General features: G+C 38.1%; 2 long non-coding RNA genes across 2 annotated transcripts in view; both read right to left on the bottom strand.

Annotated features, from left to right (window-relative positions):
• The window catches only part of LOC135300912 (uncharacterized), a 69,239-nt gene that overhangs the window by 22,876 nt on the left and 23,745 nt on the right, over positions 1–22,618 (bottom strand). The gene's annotated exons all lie outside the window — the stretch shown is intronic.
• LOC135300910 (uncharacterized) lies at positions 1,853–4,803 on the bottom strand. Its single transcript, XR_010362655.1, has 3 exons — positions 4,490–4,803; positions 3,684–3,826; positions 1,853–3,031 (listed from the first exon to the last, which is right to left on the bottom strand). It is a non-coding gene; the product is annotated as an uncharacterized LOC135300910 (long non-coding RNA).

The raw sequence follows: 22,618 nt of genomic DNA, 5'->3' as shown, positions 1-22,618 counted from the left end.
CACAGCAGTGGCTGACTGGTACACAGACCTTAATTTGCACACACCCTTTTAAGCTCTCATAGAGCATAAAAATCAGTATTTTTGCAGAGTCCATTCATTTTGTTGTTTAGATACATAAAGATCTAATTATTAAAAAAATGAGATAAAATTTCCACTGTAAATGGAAATACCTCTATTGAGAAATTAATAATGAAAACTGAGGAGTTAACCAGTTAGAAAATACAAAGGGGCTGAAAGATTTGAGGGCACCTGTTGATCAGATGGTGACTCTGAATATGCTATCTGTCTGCAACTCCTGCTGTGATGTTGGATTAAGATAAGAAAATATTTTTGTGTCAATCTGACAGTAGATATCCTGCCATGATGTCAAGCCTTGACTTCATATGAGAAACTAGCAAATTATCTTTTGGAGTTCAGATGCTCCAAATAAAAGAAAGAAAGAAACAAACAAACCAGATGAATTCATGCCATGGAGGCAAAAAAAAAGACAATTTGAAGGAACAGAAAGCCTTTAAGTTTTAATTAGATTTAATTTAATTAACCTTTTATTTAATCAGCTGAGCAAATCCCTGAAACTGCATGGACTAAACATGAGAGAGGGAGAAGACTAATTTATGTTAATTAATAAGGGCCTGAGGAAAGTAAAAGCTAGATAAATACAAACACAGTTATATTGACAGTTAGTTTACAGCTTCTAGTAGTCAGAGGACAGACTTTCAGAAACATCCTTCCTACAGCAGAAATCCAAGTAATTTTAAGTGAGAATTTGGTATGTATATGAAATATGATTGATATTTTTCCCTGTATCAGCAAGGGACATCACTACAAGGTACCGAACAGATCTGTTTAAACTATTGTTCATTGAAAAACCAGTCACTGCACTGATTGCTCTGAGGCAATTTGGAAGCAGCAAAGTGATATGTTATGTACACTCAGCAAAAATATTTAATTTCCCTCGTGCCCCAGTGTTCATGCAGCACATTCTCTATGTTTGGATAATATTTTTCAAGAATTACTTGTCTCTAATAGCTTCAAGAATTTATAAAATATCTTAATTTCATTAATTTAGCAGCCACTGTGGAATTTTAAGCAGCAAGTGTTCCCAAACTTCAGTGGCTTTGCAGATGTTGTGATGAGTAAAACTGGCAAATTGAAGCATATTATTTAAAGTGACATGCAATTAGTCACGCCAAATTACATTTGTTTGTTTTGATAAAACTGGGAAAAAACCAATTTCAACAACAAAAAAAGAGCTTTGGATGATCTTGTATGTTTTGTAGAGGATCTCATCTTCCATCCTCTTGGCTATTACTGTCTTTGAGAATTTGAATTATTTTCCAACTTCTTTTTACTCTCCGCTCTGGCTTCCTTTCTTCTGATACCACAAATAAATTTCTGTCAACACTTTTCTGGCCAAAAATGAAAATTTTTCTGGCTACAGTGCCTTTTTGAACCTTGTTTCAATTCTCTTACTGTGAGCCTTTCCCCACTGGAAGTGCAAGTGGGACTGAGAAGAAAAACATTAACATTATGTAAACAGAGAGAGCTTTCAGTACACTTCCTCTGAGTCAAGGTTTCTTAAATGCCACACAATCAGAAAAGGGAGTTTAATGTGCAGTAAGCTTTTTTTTTCATGTGGTCTGTTTTTTATTGCACTCCAGAGGCAAGATGCTCCCTTTTCCTGCAAATCCCAGCCACTACTTCATGATACAAGAAAAATAAAAGCCACGTCAGAGAAACATAGGATCATTAAGGTTGGAAGACACCTTCAAGATCATCTAGCCAACAACTAACCCAGCCTCACCATGATCATCCCTAATCCATATCCCCAAGTGCCACAAACAGACACCTCTTGAAAACTTCCATATTTATTTGAGAACATTTTAGTGCAGGCTATTGCAAAAAGAATACAAAAATTATTACTATAACACCTTATGTCAGACTTTGATGGTTTCAGGGACAGCAGGCAATGGGTATTGACTGGAAGGTCTCAAGTAGTTGGACACAGAAATCTTACAGACACAACACCTTCAAGAAAAAAACCAAACCTGATAAAATGTTAACCCAGTGAAAGTGCATACTTGTGTGCTGTGTGCCTGTGCTTGTGTTTGGGCATATTAATGCATCTAGGCCTAACTGTAATTAAAACCTGAATTAGTACGTAAATAAAAGTACGTCCTCTTATTCATTGGCCTTATATATTGGTTTCAGAATTATCCATATTTTTCAATTAATTGAGCATTTCTTACTTGATATGGAAGGTCAAAGAACAAAGCCACAGAATAACTGAACCAGCACAATTTTTAACAAATAACAATACTCATTAACTGGAGGAAGGTCATTATACTGCAATTCCCTGCTGCTTTGTTATTTTCATAAGCAGTTTACATAATGAGATTTGAGAAATCCTACAAACTGTACACTGTTTAGTAAAATGAGCGTGAAGTGTTTAGTTCAACTCAAGTAAAAAACTATAATATTTCATCATAGTAATTAGAGTTATTTTGTAGCATCTGCATATCAGGATTTTGATGTTTCATGTATGATTAGGACATCATTAAAAGCAAGCACATTATAAACTGGAGATACAAAGACAAAGATCATTAAAAGCAAGCACATTATAAACTGGAGACACAAAGACAAATATCATCCTGGAGAACTTCATATTAAATGTCAGTCAAATGTCAGAGGGACATAAGTCCATATTTATGTTGACAAGAGACTGCTACATGTAAGCTGCACAGGGTCACACCTTTGCTTACTGAAATGAACTGGAAATATTCTTTGAGAAAGAGTTTGCTTGTCCCTGGGCCTTTTCCATGATCCAAAAGTGGCCATTACCTTCTGCTTTATGAGTCCTTCTCAAGGTGTTTCATATGGAAAATGTCATACCAGCTGTACTGGGTCATTTGCTAGACACACATTTACACCCAAGAGGTCTGTTGAAAGCGCCCCAGATAACACAGATCACAGGAGACACTGCTCCACCATGTGAGGCTTGAGAATCTCTGCTGATAATTCTTCTCATTCACTGAAAACAGAATTTTAATAATATAATGCATTAAGAATGTAAAGGGTACCCTCAGGCACGTTTGAGAGCAACAAGGAGCGCACAAGGAGAGCTTTAGGATGGCTGGAATGCTGAATAAATCAAAGTACATGGATTTTATCCATATGACTGTTGGATAACAGTAATATCCATTACTAGCAGGACCCAGAACAGGTTGCTTCCCAAACGGTTTCCAGCTTTCATTTAATAGAAGGCTAACTTAATGACACTAAAAGAGAACATGAGAATGCTATTAAAATTGCACAGTGTTGCTGACCATGCTTTTAGTATTTCAGTTTGTTGCCTAGTGCAAATTTATTCAGAGGTATAGACATACAGGAAGTCACCAAATATTTAAATTCTCTCTAGAGCCCTCCAAGATTGCTCAGACTCCAGGCAGAGAGCATTAACTACTCTCATATCCTTGTTTATCCATTAAAATATGCAGTGAAAGAAATCTTATAGTAGAAAGGTTTGTCAGTAGGAATTGTGTAATAAAATTAAGGGGTCCTAACCCACTCTGACTCCCAGTATCATGTCCCCATTCCAAGCTATGGGCTGCTTGCCAATGCTGTATTTATTATTGTTATATTTGGAAAAGCTGTCTTTACAAGAAATAACATGTTTAGCCTACCTCCAAAAATGCAAAGCACAACAGAACCCAAGATGAAGGGAAAATATACTTCATTTAGGCCTAGCTTTACCTTTCGTTGCCCTGCATCTTATTGATCAAGAGCTTCTGTCTGTCCCTCTCCTGCTGACATTTTGCAAATCTGCCTGTCCTGGGTTGACTATATGATGCTTTTATCCCCAATCGTCTTGTTCTGTTTATACTGAATAATAAGTTTTACACCTTTAAGACTCTCTTCCAGACAGTGAGGAGGGGAGGGAAGAAGCGCGCAGTTTGTTTTCAGACTGCTCTCACTCCTCCACATTCCTCCTCCTGGACTGTGTTGTCTGCGGATGGACAGACAGCCGGACAGAGCTCCTTTTTTCCCTTTTTCTTGCTTTTAGTTAGTTTTAGCTAGCTGAGGCAAAGAAGTTCTCTGCATTGTGATTTTTTTCCTTTTTTCTTGGACCTGTTCAAGCCTGCTCTGGACTGAACACCCAGAAGAGCACCGGCAGCTCCACCTGTGGCCCCCCTGGCCGGGCCTGGGCCACGGCGTTTCCAGCACCAGAGAGACTGATCAGAGACTGAGTGAGCCGAGCTGCAACCTGGGGAGGGGACTGTTCTGAGTTTGCTTTCTTTGGAGCAGTGAGAAGTTTTATTGTTAATATTGTTTGGTTTCTATTGTTTAATAAACAGGTTTCTTTCCACTTTTCTCCAAGGAGATATTTTCTCCCGAACCGGTTGGAGGGGGGAGGGGCAATTGAATCTGCTTTTGTAGAGAAGCCCCTTTGGGGGTTATCTCCCAAACTTGCCCTAAACCAGGACACTGCCCAAGGCAGAGGTGCCCCCAGCTGTTCACAGTCAGGATGCCAAATGACTGCCACTCTCCTTCCCATGAGCTCTGTGGAGTGCTTTTGAGTCAGGGCACATCTGGATGCTGTTAACACCTGGATCACTACTGAGACCATGCTTCTGTCTTCTTGCTTACCTTGACTCGGGGTCCCACTGAAATCACAGCAGTGCTCAGCAGGACCTGGAGTGTTCTGTGTCTGGCCAAAATCTTGCGTGAGGATGACATTGAGTGTAAAACACAGAACATTTGATTTGATTCTGGTGAAGTCATCTATTGTGATAGAGCCTAAAACCTGAATCTGAAAAACTCTCAGGTGTTCAAATCTCTTCACCGAGGGGTGTTAGAGAGTTCTTGATTTCCCTCATTCCAAACACTCAAGAAATATACCAAGCAGAACAAACTTTTTCTCTCAAGGTGGAATGCAGAGGTCTAGATAAAAGCCAGACTCATTAAATACTGTTTTGATGGTTAATGAACATAGATTAGCAGACTGTTGGATAGATGTGTGTAAATTTGCTCTTGATCTTTTCCTGCAATGAACTACTAAAGAATATTTTCTTCTGACAACTCTTTAATCCCTTAGTTCAACTGCATGCAAATCAAGTGGAGAATATTTTTAATTGATGATTTTCTTCAGCATCTCATTTCTTTACCTATCAACCCAAGTCATTTTTTCTCATACATTTCAAAAGATTTCCTTTGCATACAGAATCATAGAACCACAGAATTGCAGGGATGTGAATGCCCCTCTACATTGGGAGCTCTCTAGTCTTTCTCCCCTACTATACAATTGAGTTTTGAAAATCTCCAACAATGGAGACTTCACAAAGGCTCTGGACAACCTGCCCCAGTGTGTCATCACCTTTACAGTTTAAAAAAAAAAAAAAAAAGGTATTTGTAATGTTTAAAGCAATTTCCTCTATTTTAGTGTGTGCTCATTCCACCCTATCCATTTCCTGGCACCAATAAGAAAAGTCCAGCTCTCTCTTATTTATTTTGCAGTGAGGCTGATTGTGGTAACAAAAAATTCAGCGAGTTCCCCCATGTCACAAAGCCAGGCAGTGACAGGGGCAGAAATATTACCCCATCTTGAGGGGAAATATTTGTCCTTGTTGAAGCTATAGCTTCAGCCTTTTTACATGACCCAAGGACACTTTTGAGATTCCCGGGACTGGAAAAGTCTTGACATCTTTCCTTTTGTGCAAGTGGTAAAGTTCTCTTCTCATGCCTGACACCTCTGGACTGCTGGTTTGAAGATTTTGAGGGGCTTTTTGTAATCTTTTAGTGACAAGAGCTTTTCAGTGATACAGATGGTTTGGAAAAAAGTATTGATTTACTTCAAGGTGCATGTAAGTAGCATGACTTCACTGCATGGAACTTGGTTTCTTTTTGCCGAACTTCAGTTGTTTTCAAGACATCAGGATTTGTTTTAATGTTTATGGTAAAAACCAGAAAATATGTAATTTTTATTGTGGCACCCATCAGAGATAGCTTATGTCACATGCACAATTCATTGGTCAGAAAAAGCTCAGACATTTCTATTGCAATTACTAAATTCCCTTTTCCAAGCACAAATAAATCACTCTTTATTCATTAAGAGATACACTTAAACAGTCTGAATTTTCAACATTGTGACCTGTATGAATACCATGCTGATTTCCTTCAGGAGGAAGTAAAAAATGGCTGCTAAAATAGCTGCAGGTCAGCCAGCAGTGATCACAATGCAGGGACACTTGCTACACCAGGAGCTCAGTGAATGCCTGCCAAACCATCTGAGACCTGTCAAACTTTCATTCCTGTTCAGGCAGAGAAGTTGGACTTTTTCCTCTTAATTCTTCCATAATAATTTAAGAACAGTAAGACCCTGTAGAGAATGTCAGTTTTCAATCAAATCTAGTTGAACTAAAGCATAAAGAGCTTGTATTTAGGAGAGCTTGAAAATTCATTATGAATTTTCAGGCTCTCCTAAAGCCCAGAAATCTTACACTTTGATGGAAAAAACAACTACAATGGCTATTAAGATTGTTAAGTCCTGTTATGATGATGGCACATAGGGGCCCCAGCCAGGATTGAAACCTCTTCTTCCCCTCTCTGCCTTCAACTTGATGAGACATAAAATAACTCATAAATGGTGCCTGACAGAAAGAACTTCGTGCCTATGCAATGCCTGTCTCTTCTCCAACCTGCTTCTTACCTTGCTACTGAGCATGCTGTGCAAAACACTGTGATTTACTCTTGTACAGTAAGAAAATAATGATGGTTATTTCTCAGTGTGTTTATTTTCTTCATCCAGTTTGTTTTCTCTATTTTTGCATCCTTATTTCAGAGTCCTACATCAGTTTTGTGCTCACTTGCAACACTGATTTTCCATTCTCCCTCAGCCTCATTCTTTCCTCATCCTACCCTTGAAGGCTCTTCTGTCTTTCATATTTTTTCCTTTTATAATTTCTGTGCCATGTCCATTGTGTCAGATTGCCAAGACAGTGTTCAGACCAATCAGAATTGGAATTGCCTACATGACCTTTCTCATACTGTATAAAAAATTGGACTAATAAAGAATGATATCAGGAAATCAAGAAGAGCAATGATCCCATCTGATACTGACACCACTTCATCGCTCCATGTTCACTTTGTTTTCCTCATCTGAACCATCCTGTTATGCCCTGTGGGTATCCTATAACACATTTCTTAACTTCTCATCTGGGATCAGAAGAGTGACTGAAAGCAGGGGTATTCTTACTCTATCAAATTTGCACCACACTGATGATTAATACAGTTGATATTTCTCTGATGGATATGCCCAATAGTCAAATGAAGAACTATTAAAATGGACATGAAAGAGGAAGTCCCCACTTCAGACAGAAGTTAACCTTTTTCTTCCAACTCCCACATGTCAGTCAGATTATTAAACACAGGGTGGTCAGGGCTGGAAGGGACACATATAGGTCACCTTGTCCAAATGCCCTGCTCAGTCACTGTCTGTTCATCCAATTCATAACTCTTCATCTTTATAAATGCCTTATGGGAGTTGGTTTTGAAAGCCTGGTAGACAATATTCACTGCCCTCCACTCATTTACCAAATCACTAAGATGGATCACATATATGATTGACAAATTTTCTTCTCTTGTCTCCCAAAATTCTGGTGTTGCCCCTCAGTACTTTGGCCACTCAGTAGGAGTGTAAGCTCTCTTCTTCCCTGGCTTGGAATTACACCTGATCTATAAATGAACATTGTAGTTCACTTCCTTCTACGTAATCACTTCACCAATAAATTCTAATCAGATGTAAACTTTATTCTCTCTATCTCTATTCTAGTGGATTCTGCTGACCTTTGTGCTGTACCTTTTTCACAGTCTTATTCTTCATTATTCCCCTTACACAATCCTTTTGTATCCAAGACAAACTGGAAGAAAGTTTGCAGGAAAGAGAGAGATTGGCCATTAATAGGAGAGACAGAAAGAAATCTGTTGAGTAATGGAACAGAAGCTTTTTTTTTACATTTAAACAATATTCTAAGTACTCTTTCTGTGAGTTGTCATAATGTTCTTTCATTGACTGTCCTGCTGCATATTCATCAAGTGTTACATCCTGGCTGATCAGAACTTTATTGCTTATAATAGAGATGTCATCTGCCATCAGATAAAGCCCTTGATCCAGGTTTTCTGTGCAGTATTTATAATTGGGAACAGCATCTGACTGTCTCCTGAGATTAGCAGCACAGTGATCAGTGCCAGACAGTTAATAAGTTCCACAAATTGCCATTATGTGAAAGTCAGGACATTCAGTGGAAACCTGAGCTGTGCAAGAATCAGACATGCAAGATACTTAAGGACACCAAAATCTGACAAGGGAAAAAGCACTTACAGATAAACTGCATAGTAAATGAAATATCATGTAGGAAGTTCAGACTGTTTAATAGCCTAGAAAGTTATTCATATGTGATGTTCTCAAGACTACAGTATGATGGTAAAGAACAATCTGTACTCATTTGAGTCTCTCCTGACTAAATTCAGTAGAACAAAAAAATCAGAATTAAGTAAAAGTTTAGATGTTACAGAACTAAACCACTTTAAAGGAAATTTATGATCCCACCTTACAACTTCCCTTCTGTTCAGATCAGCAGTTCACATTTTAGTGGCTTCAGAAAAAGAAACTTTTTGTTATGGATTAAACATTATTAAAACACCAGAAAGGCAAGGGCTGGCTGATGGGACCCAGTCAATGCTTATATTTTTAAGGATAAGTCACTATTCTGCTTTGCACTGAAACCAAATAAATAATTTCATTTCTCTAAAAGTAACATCAGCGACACAAAGCAGCTGGAAGCTGGAGATAATCCTCATCATGAGGTCTGCAGTGATCTGGGGTACACAGCCTCCCTCTCAATGTCAGTGGGTTTAAGTCAAATTCTGACAGGTACAGGAAATTGTCACCATCTAAGGAGTGCCCTGGGTGAAGAGCTGCGAGGGGCTCTGTGAACACTGGCACCTGAAGTCTGCATGCTACTGGGTGCGCCTAAATGCCACAGTGCAAATTTATTTGCTGGGTGGTCAGATGAGATATCCCCAGCACATAAAGTTCTGAGTCTCTGAGTCTGTTTTACTTGTTAGACAAAGGTCATGGTGTTAAATGACTCTCATGAGAGCAGCCATGGCGTGGGTTTTATTCCCAGCATCATTACCAGAAGGCCGAAATTTTATTTTCAAGGACAGTCCTTAACACCAAGTACAGTTGTTGCTTCAGTAGCACTCTAACTGGCCTTTGAAAAGCTGTTCCTGACTCAAGGACCCAGGCAGCTGCATTCCTGGAAAGTGCTAGATTTCTGGGTAACCTGTCACAACAACCTCTTATTTCTACTTTCAGCATGCAGGCAAAGCAGGCGAACTTTAGTTAAAGGCTTGCACATGAGAGGAACACAGAGCACTATCCTCTCCCATCTCAGGCTTTTCATGTAAAGCCTTTTTATTCCCCTGGCCTTAGCACCACTTTGAAGTGCTACAACTTTTATCAGAATTAATCTTTGAGTTCCCTCTAGCCCAACAGATCCTCCTTAGAGGTTAGTACAAAGGAAGTTCAAATGCTAAAGGTAGTTCTGCAACTTAGCTGAAAGCCATGCAAAGACTCAGGTGTGTTTTACCTCTTTTAAATGGTTTCCTACAGCTGTGCTTTTTTTGTTCCTTTTTATTGAAGCAGATCCCATCCTTGTGAGGAGTAATTGGATTGTTTTGCTTATTAGTGCAAGAAGTTAAAAATGATTACACTTTAATTATTAAAATAACAGAGACAAGCTAATTTTTGCCAAAGACAATAAATGATGACTTTTGTATCAGTTGTAATTTCTCATAAATTCTGTTCACTGCCATTTTTATTAAAAATAACTCCAGAAATTAATTCATATTTACTATAGATTTTATAATTTATTATGGGTGAGAAATGCCACTAGTTTCTAATAAGGAGAGGGTTCACCTACTCCCTCCTGACATAGAGACAAATTATAATTCCGCTTTCTCCAATATTTTGAGCTGATGTCTACCAAGAATGTGCCAGTTGCAATTGATACAGTTCAGTGCAAAACATATCTGAATAACTTCCTCTGATTCCTTCTACCTTAGCTTGCGATTATTTTCTTTTTAAGAAGACCACTACCAACAAAAAGAGATCTGAAGTGTATCCTTTTGTAGTATGAAGTACAAGAACCTTTGAAGATAACAAGGTGAAATATATTTGTGACTTTATCTTTGAACAAATTCATTTACATGAGTGCTTTAAGTATGTGTCAGATATAATTTGCTTTTAATGAGTCCTTAATGAGCCTAATTACATCCTGAAATTCAAAAGGCTGTCTAATTTTCTCCCTAGTTAAAGTTGCCCATTTGTTTTTCTTGCCCATTGTAATCAGGACAGTATTTACTGCCCTAATTCCCTGAATCATGAGTCTCTTGTTTGAATCAGGTAGAATCAGTGCTTGAAAAGCAGCAAGCAGTTGGCACAGATGTACCAGCTCTTGAACAAAAGGATCAGACAGCACATTACCTGTAAGAACAGCTTCTTTTATGTCTTTTAATATCAGTGAAAAACACCTGATCACAAAAGTCACAAAATCGCAGGATCACAAAATAAACTGAGTTGGAAGGGACCCTTAAAGATCACTGAATCCAACTTCCAGCCTTCCAAGAGCCACACTGTGTGCCCAAGAGAATTGTCCAAATGCTTCTTGGGCTCTGTCAGGAGCTGTGACCACTTCCCTGAGGAGCGCCCAGCCACCCTCTGGGTGAAGAGCTTTTTACTAATATTGAATCCACATCTGCCCTGATGCAACTTGAGGCATTGCCTTGGGTGCTGTCACTGTCACAAAGCAGAGATCAGAGATCCTGAGGAAGCTGTAACTGCACTGAGGCCTCCCCTCAGTCTCCTCCAGGCTGAACAGACCCAGTGCCCTCAGCCGCTCCCTGTACGGCTCCCCCTCAAGGCCCCTCACCAGCTTTGCTGCCCTTCTTTGGACTGTCTCCAATGGTTTTATGTCTGTTTTACATTGTGGCACCCAAAACTGCCTTGCACTCGAGGCGAGGCCGAGGTCCCAGCCCAGAGCAGGACAATCCCCTCCCTTGCCCGCCCGGCCATGCTGTGCCTGTGCCCCCAGGACAGGGTTGGCCCTCCTGGCTGCCAGGGCACTGCTGGCTCCTGTTCACCTTGGCACTGACCAGCACCTCCAGGTCCCTTTGTGTGGCACTGCTTTCCAGCACCTCATTCTATACCAGCTTGTTCGATTTTCTCTTTTCTCTTACTGGCTGGAATTGCCCTTTTGAAGCGTAGCAACATAAACACATTTTCAAACAATGGTGAAAAGCAGCAGCCAAGCCAAATAGAAACTGCACATAATATCCGTGACCACACTTGTGGCCTCTCTGTGTGAAACTGAAGGGTCTTCTCATGGGCTGTGAAGTAGCACTTTGCAGCCTCCACAACAATTGAGTAGATATACTGACAGCAGGGCTAGGGGAGGAGATGGGATAATCTCAAAAACCTGTGTTTCTCTATCTGAAACACAGTTGCAAATAAGTAATTTCTCGTGTTCAACTGAGGATGAAAGCAGAGTTTCAAACTTGCAAAGAGTGTAAGAAAAAAAAATCATTGTAGTGTACAAATGAAGAACTGGAGCGTAATAAAATTTTTGCAGAAGAAAGAATTGTAATATAAAATAGAAAATGTAAATTAAACACAAGAAAAAAGAACACAAGGAAGAAAAAAATGGGGAAACATTCATTTTACTGCAGAGATGATACAAGGCTTCTGATATAAGTGAAAACAGATTCTTATCTCTAAAATTTTGAAATAGATCAGTAGGGCTAATGCTGCTGTTATTCTGATGTAAATCATTATGGAGGTTAGTCCCCTAAGTCCTAACTCAATGTACGTTAAAGTTACTCAGAAACTTTACTTGAAGAGACATCTGGATTACAGTATCTCAGTACATGAACGGCACTCAGGCAAAAATAAAAAAAGTTTAAAAGTATGATTTGCTTAAGAAACTGGGGAATCTCTCTGGGCTAAAAGAGATAAAGAAATAAAAAGAAAATTATGTAATTTGTCTTTGGCAGGAAAGGAACAAGTGAAATGATACCAATTTATCTTGAAAGAAACAAAAATGGAAGTAGGAGAAGGCATGAAAAGGCAAGAGCAAGAATTTTGACTAAAACTCTATCAGTTTTTCTCTAGGCTAAAAATAAATTGCTACACATTAAAACATTCACATCTTTTTCCAAAGACAAAAATAATCCTCATTTCACAGATAAGTGAGCAGAGGGGATGCAGGCTCAAGCAAGGGAGGTATTGATGCTTTAGAATGTCTCCCACCAAGAATAAGATTCTCCAAATGCTGTTTATCTGCATTGCCCTGGAGTATCCGAGCTGCTGGTGCTGGAGCTGTGCTTGCAGTGTGCCCAGAAGGGCTCCCCAGGGCTGAGCACAGCCCAGCCCTGCTGCAGCCACAGGAGGGGTGGGTGCTCTTCTGATGGCCTCGTCCCCAGGGCTCCATCCCTCAGAAGTCCTCAGGCATCCCTCCTGTGTCAGAGAGCCAACGCTGCCCAAGACAACAAAGGGGCATTTGCTGCTGGCTCCTCAATTTTTTTCCCCTGTAGTTCAAAGACTGTCAGGAAAAAACAGGCCCAGGTCTCATCTGAATCCTCACCTGGCTCAGCTTGGCAGTGACCAAGCTGTGCAGTGTCCTGAGACAGGCTCTTTTTATTTGTGCACATCAGAACTGTTCTCCTTTGCTTGAAATTATGAAATATTCATTGGACAGAAGAGAGGGAAGAGGGAGTGCATGGATTTGCTCTCTTACTGACCAAATAATTTAGACTCTAAAGTCTAGTAAGGGAAATGTGGATTCCTGTTTCTGCTCCAGACGACTATTTCAGTTTTTGTTTTCTACATTTTCTATTCAGTTTCTAGAAATCATGTTTTCTCCAAGTTTTGTCAATCTCAACTGCTGGATATTGGCCCCAGGAATTAATGGGAAAAAAAATCCTTCATGAATGCTGTCCTCATATATCTGATCTAAACCCACTGAAATCGGACTGGATGTGTCTATCTGCTTGTTAAATAAGTTTACCCAGCTGCAGCCTGTGATGATGCAGTCAACCAGAGGAAGCCAGTAAATCTGAGTTAACACAGTGTGCTTAACATATTTTTCCTGACTGCTGGCTTGATGCCTATCAGTCAGGAAAAAGCATTCTGAACCTGAATATATTGTTTCTTTTGTTTTATCTATGTGAGTTCATACCACAATAAGAAATTAACATGATATGCGACGTATTGGTTTGGATCTTAATCTATTGTTAAATAATTTTTTTAAAAGGCAAAACAACCTCCAAACCAAACAAAGAAATGATTGCCAAGCCTTCCCTTTACTTCCAAGGGTGTGATCCCTGAGAAGTACTCACCAGATATTTAGACTTTGGAAAAAGTTACTCTAGCAGATCAGTCTTCCTGAAAAGCTTTAATTTAGAAGGCCACAGTGTCATTGTTACTGATAGGAGAACCTTACTCATTGAGAGGCATGGTCTCAGGCGTTCTTAGTGGGGGATCACAAAATGCTTGTTTTGCACATTCTGGTCTAATCTGGAGGGTGTGACAGGAAGTGTAGGCACTGGTGTTTTAAAGAAAACAAACCTCTTCTGCTCTTTTTTATTTACCACCCTTACACCTATAGGCTGCAAGCAGTTTTAGGATTCAGCATGGGAAAGCTGCTTGTTAGAATCAGGCCTGTAACAGTTTTGTTCATTCTATCAAAGTCCTCCATCTCAGAAATTTGCTGACTGGTATTCAGCAAGCTTGAAAGATAGATGTAAAGAGTCATAAATACATGGTTGGAAGGGACTTGGTAAAGATGTTTAATCCAATTCCTTGCCACAAGGCAAGATCAAATGCAGCAAAAGTATTTCTGACAGATGTTTATCCAGTCTATTCTTGGGAATGTCAGTGATGGAGTATCTCAAGGCAAAGTGTTCTCAAGACAAAGAAGAAAATTTCAAAATGTTCTAGGACTAGGAGCTAAGTGATGGTTGTTTGAGAGCTTTGTTATCTTGATTTACATTAATATACATATCATCCATAGGGTGTGGAAATTATATCTCCTGCATGATGTACTGGCAATTGGGACTGTGTCAGCTGACTGGAGATGTATATGGTGAATCATATGGTGAATCATTTTCAGTTAACTGCTCTTATGAAATCTAAAATCTTGCTATGTGGCAATGTGGTTTAAGGAGAACTGTCTTAGGGATGCTATCTTTAGCCATTTTAAGAATACATGCTGGCATCTTCAAATATGTCCAAGGGTTTTGACCACAGATGCCATTAAAAGCTAGGAGACTGCATTCAGAAAGTTACATGCACACTTTAGAAAGGTGCATACATCACCCTGCCATTTCATGAAAATATATTATTATTGAAGGTATAAACCACAGTTCTGTTACTTTAGAATTCCTAAGTACTTGCTGAAAATGTGGTATTACCTTAAAGTGACTATGCTCATGACATTAAATCAAACAAACATATCACACGTTGATGTATATGTGGATTCCACTGCACTTTTTACTTTGTCTGGGTTCAAATACCTACTTTGTGCATGTTTGAAAGTAGAAAAAGAAGATAAAGATTCAGCTCATCTTTCATTACATCAAAGATAAACCAGTTTAAGACAAAATTTTAAAATAAAATTAATGACTTCTACAGGACTCTTTCCAAAATATTTTAAATCTTCAGATCATCTGTTTAGACCATTTGTGAAGTTAAACTCTCAATTTTTTAAAACTCTGTGGGGCTCTGCAACATTATGGACCTTTGTAACAAATGGCTAAGCTTAAACCAGAAATTAATCAAAAGAAGTGCTTAAAAATGAGGAAACCATACTGAACACCTAGATAGGTATTTCTCAGGTTTCCTTGTTAAAAATTCCCCTTACCCAAAGAAAATAGAATATTTCATGATATATTAACATTTTCTGATACTGAGTAGTTTTGAAGCTATGAGTTAGTGAGAATAGTATTTTCAGGGCAATGCAACTGCTTTTGAGTACTTTTTGGGGTTTCTCTAGAAACTACTAATTTCACAGTATGTGTCTACTGATACAATCTGAACTTGACAACCAAGCAAACACAGGAAAAACATCGTGCTTCCTTACTAAAAATACAGGAAACATAAGAAGATTTTATAAGTTTTATTCAGCTCTCTCAATGACACATTCTGTCCAGTATGACAGGGTGTAGAAAGGAGCAGTGAAAACAGAACTTAAAAGACATTATTCCCACATCATTATGCTTTTATCTTCTATTGCTTGTAAGAAATTTTTTTTAAGCAAACATATACAAAACAACGAACAGCAACACTTTTATGAAATTACTTTCAATGACTGAGATGCACTCTCATTCACAGTCTTTTTGGAAAAGGAGAGGTGTTTCTAAGTTTGAAAGGATTCAAAAACATAAAATAAATGCACGAATTTAAGTATTAACTTGACTCTTGCTAAATATAATAAAAAATGAATAGTATTTCCCATAGCTATAACTATTCTTTTTTTAGCCATACTGTAATATTTGTTTTTTTGGATTTTTTTTTTTGTGTGTGTGAATTAAAAAACACTCTTATTGTTTGATTTACTACAGGAGAGAGTATTACTCTTCAAACCTCCTGTTTGTATTTTGCTGTAGCATTCTTCACTGCTAATGAAATCACAGGATCTGTAGGAGCCACAGGAGGATTCAGGTGCATCATGGGCAGTCAGAAGGATGAAACATGAACTTCTCCTGTATATGAAACCCTGTGCTGAGAAATGAGAGAAGAAAGACAGACTCATTGAAAGGGTATTATGGATACCCTCACTTCTGGAAAACATTCAGCATTTTTCATTCACTGAAAAGAGACACTAAATCATTCCTGTCTCACAGTTCTGGTTTGCTTAAAAGGTACTTTCCAAGACATGCACACTAGCAAGGTAAAGTGAATTTGAGGGTCTCTTGACAATCCCCTAATAAATTAGTAACTACAGCCATCCAAGAAATGTTGATTTTTCTGACCATCATTCTAATTCTCTACAGTATCACAAGCACTGTATGTTCCTCAACAAATCATGTCCTTCCCTGAGAAAACATTTTACTTAAGTGGACATATGTTTTCATAAAATATCTTCATACAGTCGTCCTAAGTCACAACATCACTAATTCAGGGGTTTCTGAGCTAAAGACCTAGATTTTTGAAACCAAGCTGTGTAGGCACCTTAAGAAAAGTTCTGATTTCTCTGGTGGAAGCTTGCATAACTCCAAATTTAATCAAAAGATTTTAACCCTGATGATAACCATCTTTGGGGGCACTCTAATCATAAAACAGAAACAACAGCTATCACTGGAAGTTTGATCTGGATGGGCACAACAGAATTTCTGTGTAATTTAAGAAGGTTAGCCTATTTATTATTTTTGTAACAGAAGGGCAGCCTCTAAATCTGCCAGGTAAATGTGTTGGCAGGAGTTTTAGTTGAAGAGACACTATGTTTTCTTCAGAATAAAATAAGCCTCTATCATGCTAAGCTCTGCAGTATAGATGCCTACAGAAATGTGTTTGTTGAGCAATTGCAAGAGTGACAAAGAGCTCCATTCCGTGGATGGTAGGACTGAGCTGTAGCTTGCAATCAGGAATCTGCTCTCTGCCTCCCAGGGTTCCCTCTTCCATGACACTCGGTAGCAGCACAAGGGTACTTAGATGAGAAAAAAGCACTGAATTATAGAAAAGGGAACTGTCTTGCTGAAGGAGAAACCATGCATTAAAGATATGGTGCTATTCAGGTTCTCATCTTGCAGTGAACTTTAAATACTTTTGAACACATTTACACTTTGATTTTTCAAAGGCATTGTGCCTTTGAGCCTTTGTTCTTTTTTATGTCTTCGGTCTTGGGAACTCCTGCACTTACTCTAATTTTTTGTTCCTTTGTCATTACTTCCTCTGTGTGAAAAGATTTCAGGGATATGCCACACACAGTCACAAACACTAATAAGTGCAATATTATCTTTCCTTTATATCTAACTCTCTTCCAAAGCAGCTGCAGTGTCATAACTGATCAGGGACATTTAATTGCTATAACAGTATGATAAACAGTTGGAAAATATTGAACTTTTATTTGCAGTGATTGTATTCTTCTGTTTTAGACTTGCTAAAGGGACTTAGTAATGTTGATAATACTGATTTAAGAAGGCTGAGATTAATTTAAATATAATTTTATTTATATTTAAATGCAATCTTATTCTAAACATCCCAAGAGTTGTTTAAAATTGAGGGGAATTTGGGGTGAAGGAGACATTTGGGGAGAAGCCAGTGAAAAGTAACTGAAGATGGTAATTTTTTTCTTGTTTACCACAGCAATATCAAGAAAATACAACTGAGCTAATTCCTGGACTTGTTCTAGCAGGCACTACATTAAGCCCACTGTCATCCAGACATAAACACCACTCTGTGGAGGACAGGACTTACCTTTTAGTACCTTTTTCAGGCTACCTGGAGTGTTTCACACTGTACAATGGTTACTTTATTAAAAGGAATCCTCAAAGTAGTTTCTGAGAAACACATGAGAGTTTATGTAGTCACACAATACAGGCTGTTCCACTGGGAGATTAGCAAGTATCCTTCAGGCATCTCTTTCAACAACACTTTCCAGAGAACCCAGCCTCTTAGAAAATATATTTTATTCATGGATTATCATGTTTCCATGTTTGAAATATTTATAAAACTCATAGTCCAATGTGGTCCTTACTGTAGTGTGTGATGCATGTGTTTAATGAGGAAGTGTGGACATATTTAGATAAAAATAATATCAGGTCTTTCCTTGGAGTAGTTTTGGATTTCTGTACTGAGTAAACTGTAATGATTACAGTGATTTTTTTTTGTCTGCTTCATTCTGCTTTTTCCCTTCATTTTGTCCTTGATTAATTTTGAGGTTTTCAGCACCAAAAATTATCAAGACAGCATTCTGGTTGAAAGCAGGCTTCAATATACTTATAAAATGCCATTTTTTGTGTTTGCAGATATTTCTCAGGATGCTTGAATGGAACCAGTTGGTCCTTTCTTCTAGAGTACAGGATTCTTTCAGGAGCATGACACATTTTCATATATTCTGAAAGACAATCCAAAACAGGCAGTCTGGCTCTTCAGTTTGCAGACACACACAAGCCAGTATACCTAATTAATTCCTCATTAACCTTTGTGTTGGAGAGGTAGATACCCAATGATTAGGAAATAGAAAGAAAGGAGTTATACATATACAGAAATTTAATTTTCTAACTACATTTTGCAACAACCAGACAAGTTAAATAGGCTTTTGAATGGATGCAAAAATAGATATTTCAATATAAGCAGGAGATAGTAAGACTATTTCAGTCCAAAGAGGGAAACATATATTTGAAATTAAGAGGGTTCCAACTTCATCAGTAGTCATCAAAAATCAGCTTGTAATATAGACAGAATCAAGGTTAAGGAAACTCCTAAACTGTTGGAATGAATAAAAGTAATATATTATAATGATGACTAATGAGAAAGTTGAAGTGGTCAGTGTTATTATTTGAGGAGCTATACCACAAAAACCTTGAAATGTTGGATAGGATGACGAGCAAAAAGGAGTCAGTTTCTCATATTTGGTTTATGGGACCAAGAGATGGAGAAACAGTGAGAGCAGAGAACATAGTTCATTTCTGATGTCTTCTTAAGCTCCCCCCTTCACACTTTAATTTATTGTACCCTGAGAATGTGTCAAAGCTTTGTAAACATCCAAAGACAGACTGTAGGGGAAGGTGCAAGACAGTAGTAGAGTAATAAAACAGAATGCTACCCTTGAAAAAAACAAACCAGTGACTATATTCTTGTTTAATAGATATTTGCATATTGGTCAAAGTCAAAGAATAGGAAAAGTTGCCTTTTTATGCCTAAAGGTTGCATATAAAAAGTCTTATCTGCCTGTCTTGCTCATGTCCATTCCCCTCACTTTCCCACACACTGGAAAATACAATTTTTCATGTACATCCTTTATGGATGAACCTTGCAGGGATTAAAATTTTGCGCACAAAACAACCTCATCTTCTGAAGAATGAAATGTTATCTAGTCAACATAAATTAGACAGTTATAATTTTTCAAGCTCTTATTGACCTTGTTGACATGTGTAGTGGGTTTCATAATTTCAGTTGAAAAACAGAGAACTAAAATCCCAGAAGAAGAGATAATTTTGACCTTTCCTTCATGTATATATTTTGCTCTTTCTAGAAGATGTAATCTAAATACCGATTAAACTAGCAACTGAATATTTTTTACAAAAATTTCTCCAGCTGTGAAGCTTTGCAGTCACATCATTAGGATTAACTTGTGATCTAAATGCTATCTTGCAGTTCAGTTATCTGCTACTAAATATTGGATGCTCCTCTGTGGAAACCATTTTATTACTTACCTAAATATTTCATCCAGAACACTCATCTGAACAACTGACTATTGGATAACACAGAAAGAGCCTGGAAAAGTCCAATGGAAAAAAAACAATCCAAACAAAACAAAAGAAAAATGAGACCAAAAGATAAATGCAGCCAAAGTTTTACGATCTTTTGAATCTCCAGTATTTAGAACAAAGTAGATCAAATGAGGAAAATTTAGGGATGAAAGATATTTGACAAGATGTACTGACAAGGGTGATCACCACATGTAACAGCTGGATATTGAATAATTTCTCCTTGTGAAAGCAGTGGAACTTATGACAGCAACAATGGTGGTATGGACATTTCCCACTGCAGTTTCCCATTTTTTCCATAAATGTGGAGGAGTGGACTGCAGTCAATGGAATCAGTGCAGAATATTAGCTGAACCAGTCAGCAAACTTCTTGGAGGGCTCACCAGAGGGTTCCACGCGTTGCTGTGATGTCCCCAGAATTGGGGCAACAGCAATGGCACTGCCCCATACAATGAACACATACTCAGAATATTATCCACCACTCTTCACCCTCCTATGGGACAAAGTAAAGAGGCACTGCTTGATTCTGTCCACTCTAGTCTGTTCAAGTTATTTCAATGTGTAGAACATCCTTGTCCATCCACTCAGTTCTAAATGACTCAAACAGCAGATACTGTGAGACAGAACAACTGACTGTCTAAGGAATTGTTTTTACAGAGAAAATGATTGATACAGAAGTAATAAGACCAGGAAGGAAAATAAGTCCTCATTCACAAGTATTTTCAAAGACAAATCCCTTCTTTCCTTTCTTAATGAAGAATTAAGAAGAATTTGCTTTAATAACATATTTTTGTTGCCTTGTCTCTAACCCTACATTTATTTATTAGCTCTTCTCCTCCATAATCATTCAGTCACTGCCGTTTTTAGAGCTATTTGCACATGGAAGATAAAAAAAAAAAGTTAGGATTCTTGGTCCTAATTAACTGAAATTGGTTCCACTGCAATTTTTGCACACAAAATTTTGCAGCCTGTGAGCCCCTGCTCCTCTCATATATAAAAAGAACAGCAGGAAATATTGGCACTGTTTTGGATCATCAAACTTCAATAACAGTGAGTTGTACCCATTCTATCAACAAATCCTAGAGAGCTGGATTTGGGGCCATGCCCATCTGTACCTTCTCTGTTATCCTTTCATTCAACCAAAGAAGAGCTAACCAAACAATTAATTCCCTATCCTCTGAACTGGTGTGCAACATGCAATATAGTTATTTGTACCAGATCAAGTTCACTTCTGCCACCTGAAAAAAAATGATGACTGGTACAACGCTGTGTAAGTTCAGATCCATATAATTCAAATTCTGCTATACATTGGCCTGAAAATTTGACCTATGAAGTAGGCACGGAAAATTGCATTTGCTTCAAAGACAACTGCAGTAAACAAGCACAATGGCTTTTCAAATTTTATTGGATGCAGCTATTATCTATTTAATGGGGTTTCAGATATGTTGGGTGTCTGCAAGTGTAAATGAGACAGTTAAAACACTCAAAGGCTTTGAGTATTGTACTTACACAGGCTACTTATTATCCACATTTTGATTATTTCTCTGAATCATTGTCAAGAACAATAATAATAGCAGTAGTATTAATAATCCAGCTGGGAATCATTCTTTGATGTTCTTTATGTGGATAATTACGAGAACATAAAATAAATCCTACTTCTGGCATATCTTCCAGCAGTGTCTGTTTACGTCTGAAACTGTGAAGGCATGTTGGATCTGTCAACAGTAGCTGCCTTGGAGAATATGTTTTACATAAACAATGAAGGAAAATAGCCTGAATGGCATGAAAAGAGACTTAACCTTTGTCTAATAGATGGGTCAATGATAGGGTATGATTTGAATCATGTCTTACTCATTATTTTTATTCCATCCAAAAAGCTGAAAAATTCTGGGATGCCAAACTATTATATGTAGATCATATACATTTTTTAAGAAATGAGAGCTTATTCCACACAGAAACTGGGAAAGCAGGTACACTGAGGTAGAAATACCCCTCTGAATTTCTCTCTCATACTACTGGAGGAGTGAGAAAGCATTTGTGTGTGTCTGAGCTGCCAGCTGGGGTTGCCATGCAGCAGTCAGGCAGTATTGTCATCATACAGACAGAAAACTGCTTGGTAGTCCCTCCATTACCTGTCCATTAGCTCCACTTTGCAAGCTGACTTCACGGGTTCTTCCTGTTTTGAATACAGCAGTAGATATGCAGGAGAGAAATGGTTTAAGTCAGAGCCACCAGATGGGAAAAGAGATGTCCAGGACATTCAAAATAACAGAGAAATGAGAATCTGAAGCACAATGTAGAATTAAGCTGTACCTGTTGGATGTTATTGATCTAAATTACATTTCATTACACTGATCCAATTGCAAGCCACCTCCGATTTCCAGCTGGATACAAATATTTTCAGTGTTGGTATTGTTTCACCATCTAAATTAAATTCTCTGCTTGAATTTTTTTCCTTCTATTGATTTTTTTTTCCTGTTATAACACATCAATGACACACTACATTATATTTTTACCTGCTAGAAAAACAGGTTTCTATCCAGGAGGCTCTTTATCCTTTGGATTAGGGCTCTTTCTGTTACAAATAACCCCTTCTAGTAAGCTTCAGTGTATGGTCTGTATTTGTAGGTTAAAACACTTTCTCCTTTTAGGAAAATCTAATTTAGGTTTTACCTGGCTCACAAGATAGATAAGGCTCCCAGGGGTAAATCCTCCCTGATCTAAATAGCTGGGTGGAGACAGATGCATGTATGGAAGGGAGAGAATGTTGGACAGAGAAAGTCATAGTGACAGGAATATTTTGAGTGGTTTCTAATGGATTTTCTGGTTAAAGTTGGAACTTGTGTTTGATTCTGAAAATACTTCAGCTTATAATGATTCTCTCAAGAAATGAAACACTTCCTCTGGAAGCAGCATTTTAATCCCCACTCTTGCTTTTCATGCCAAGTACCCATAAGGTGGAAAGCTGTGGTGGCCTCAGAATGTCTGTAACCTCAGAATGTCTGATACTGATCTTGCTCCACATTCTAATACATTCCTTGAGAGAAATGAAAGAAGTAGAACTGTGGGA

Source organism: Passer domesticus, chromosome 5 (genome assembly GCF_036417665.1).
Source record: "Passer domesticus isolate bPasDom1 chromosome 5, bPasDom1.hap1, whole genome shotgun sequence".
NCBI lineage: Eukaryota > Metazoa > Chordata > Aves > Passeriformes > Passeridae > Passer > Passer domesticus.
This window is presented reverse-complemented; position numbering and strand designations above follow the sequence as displayed.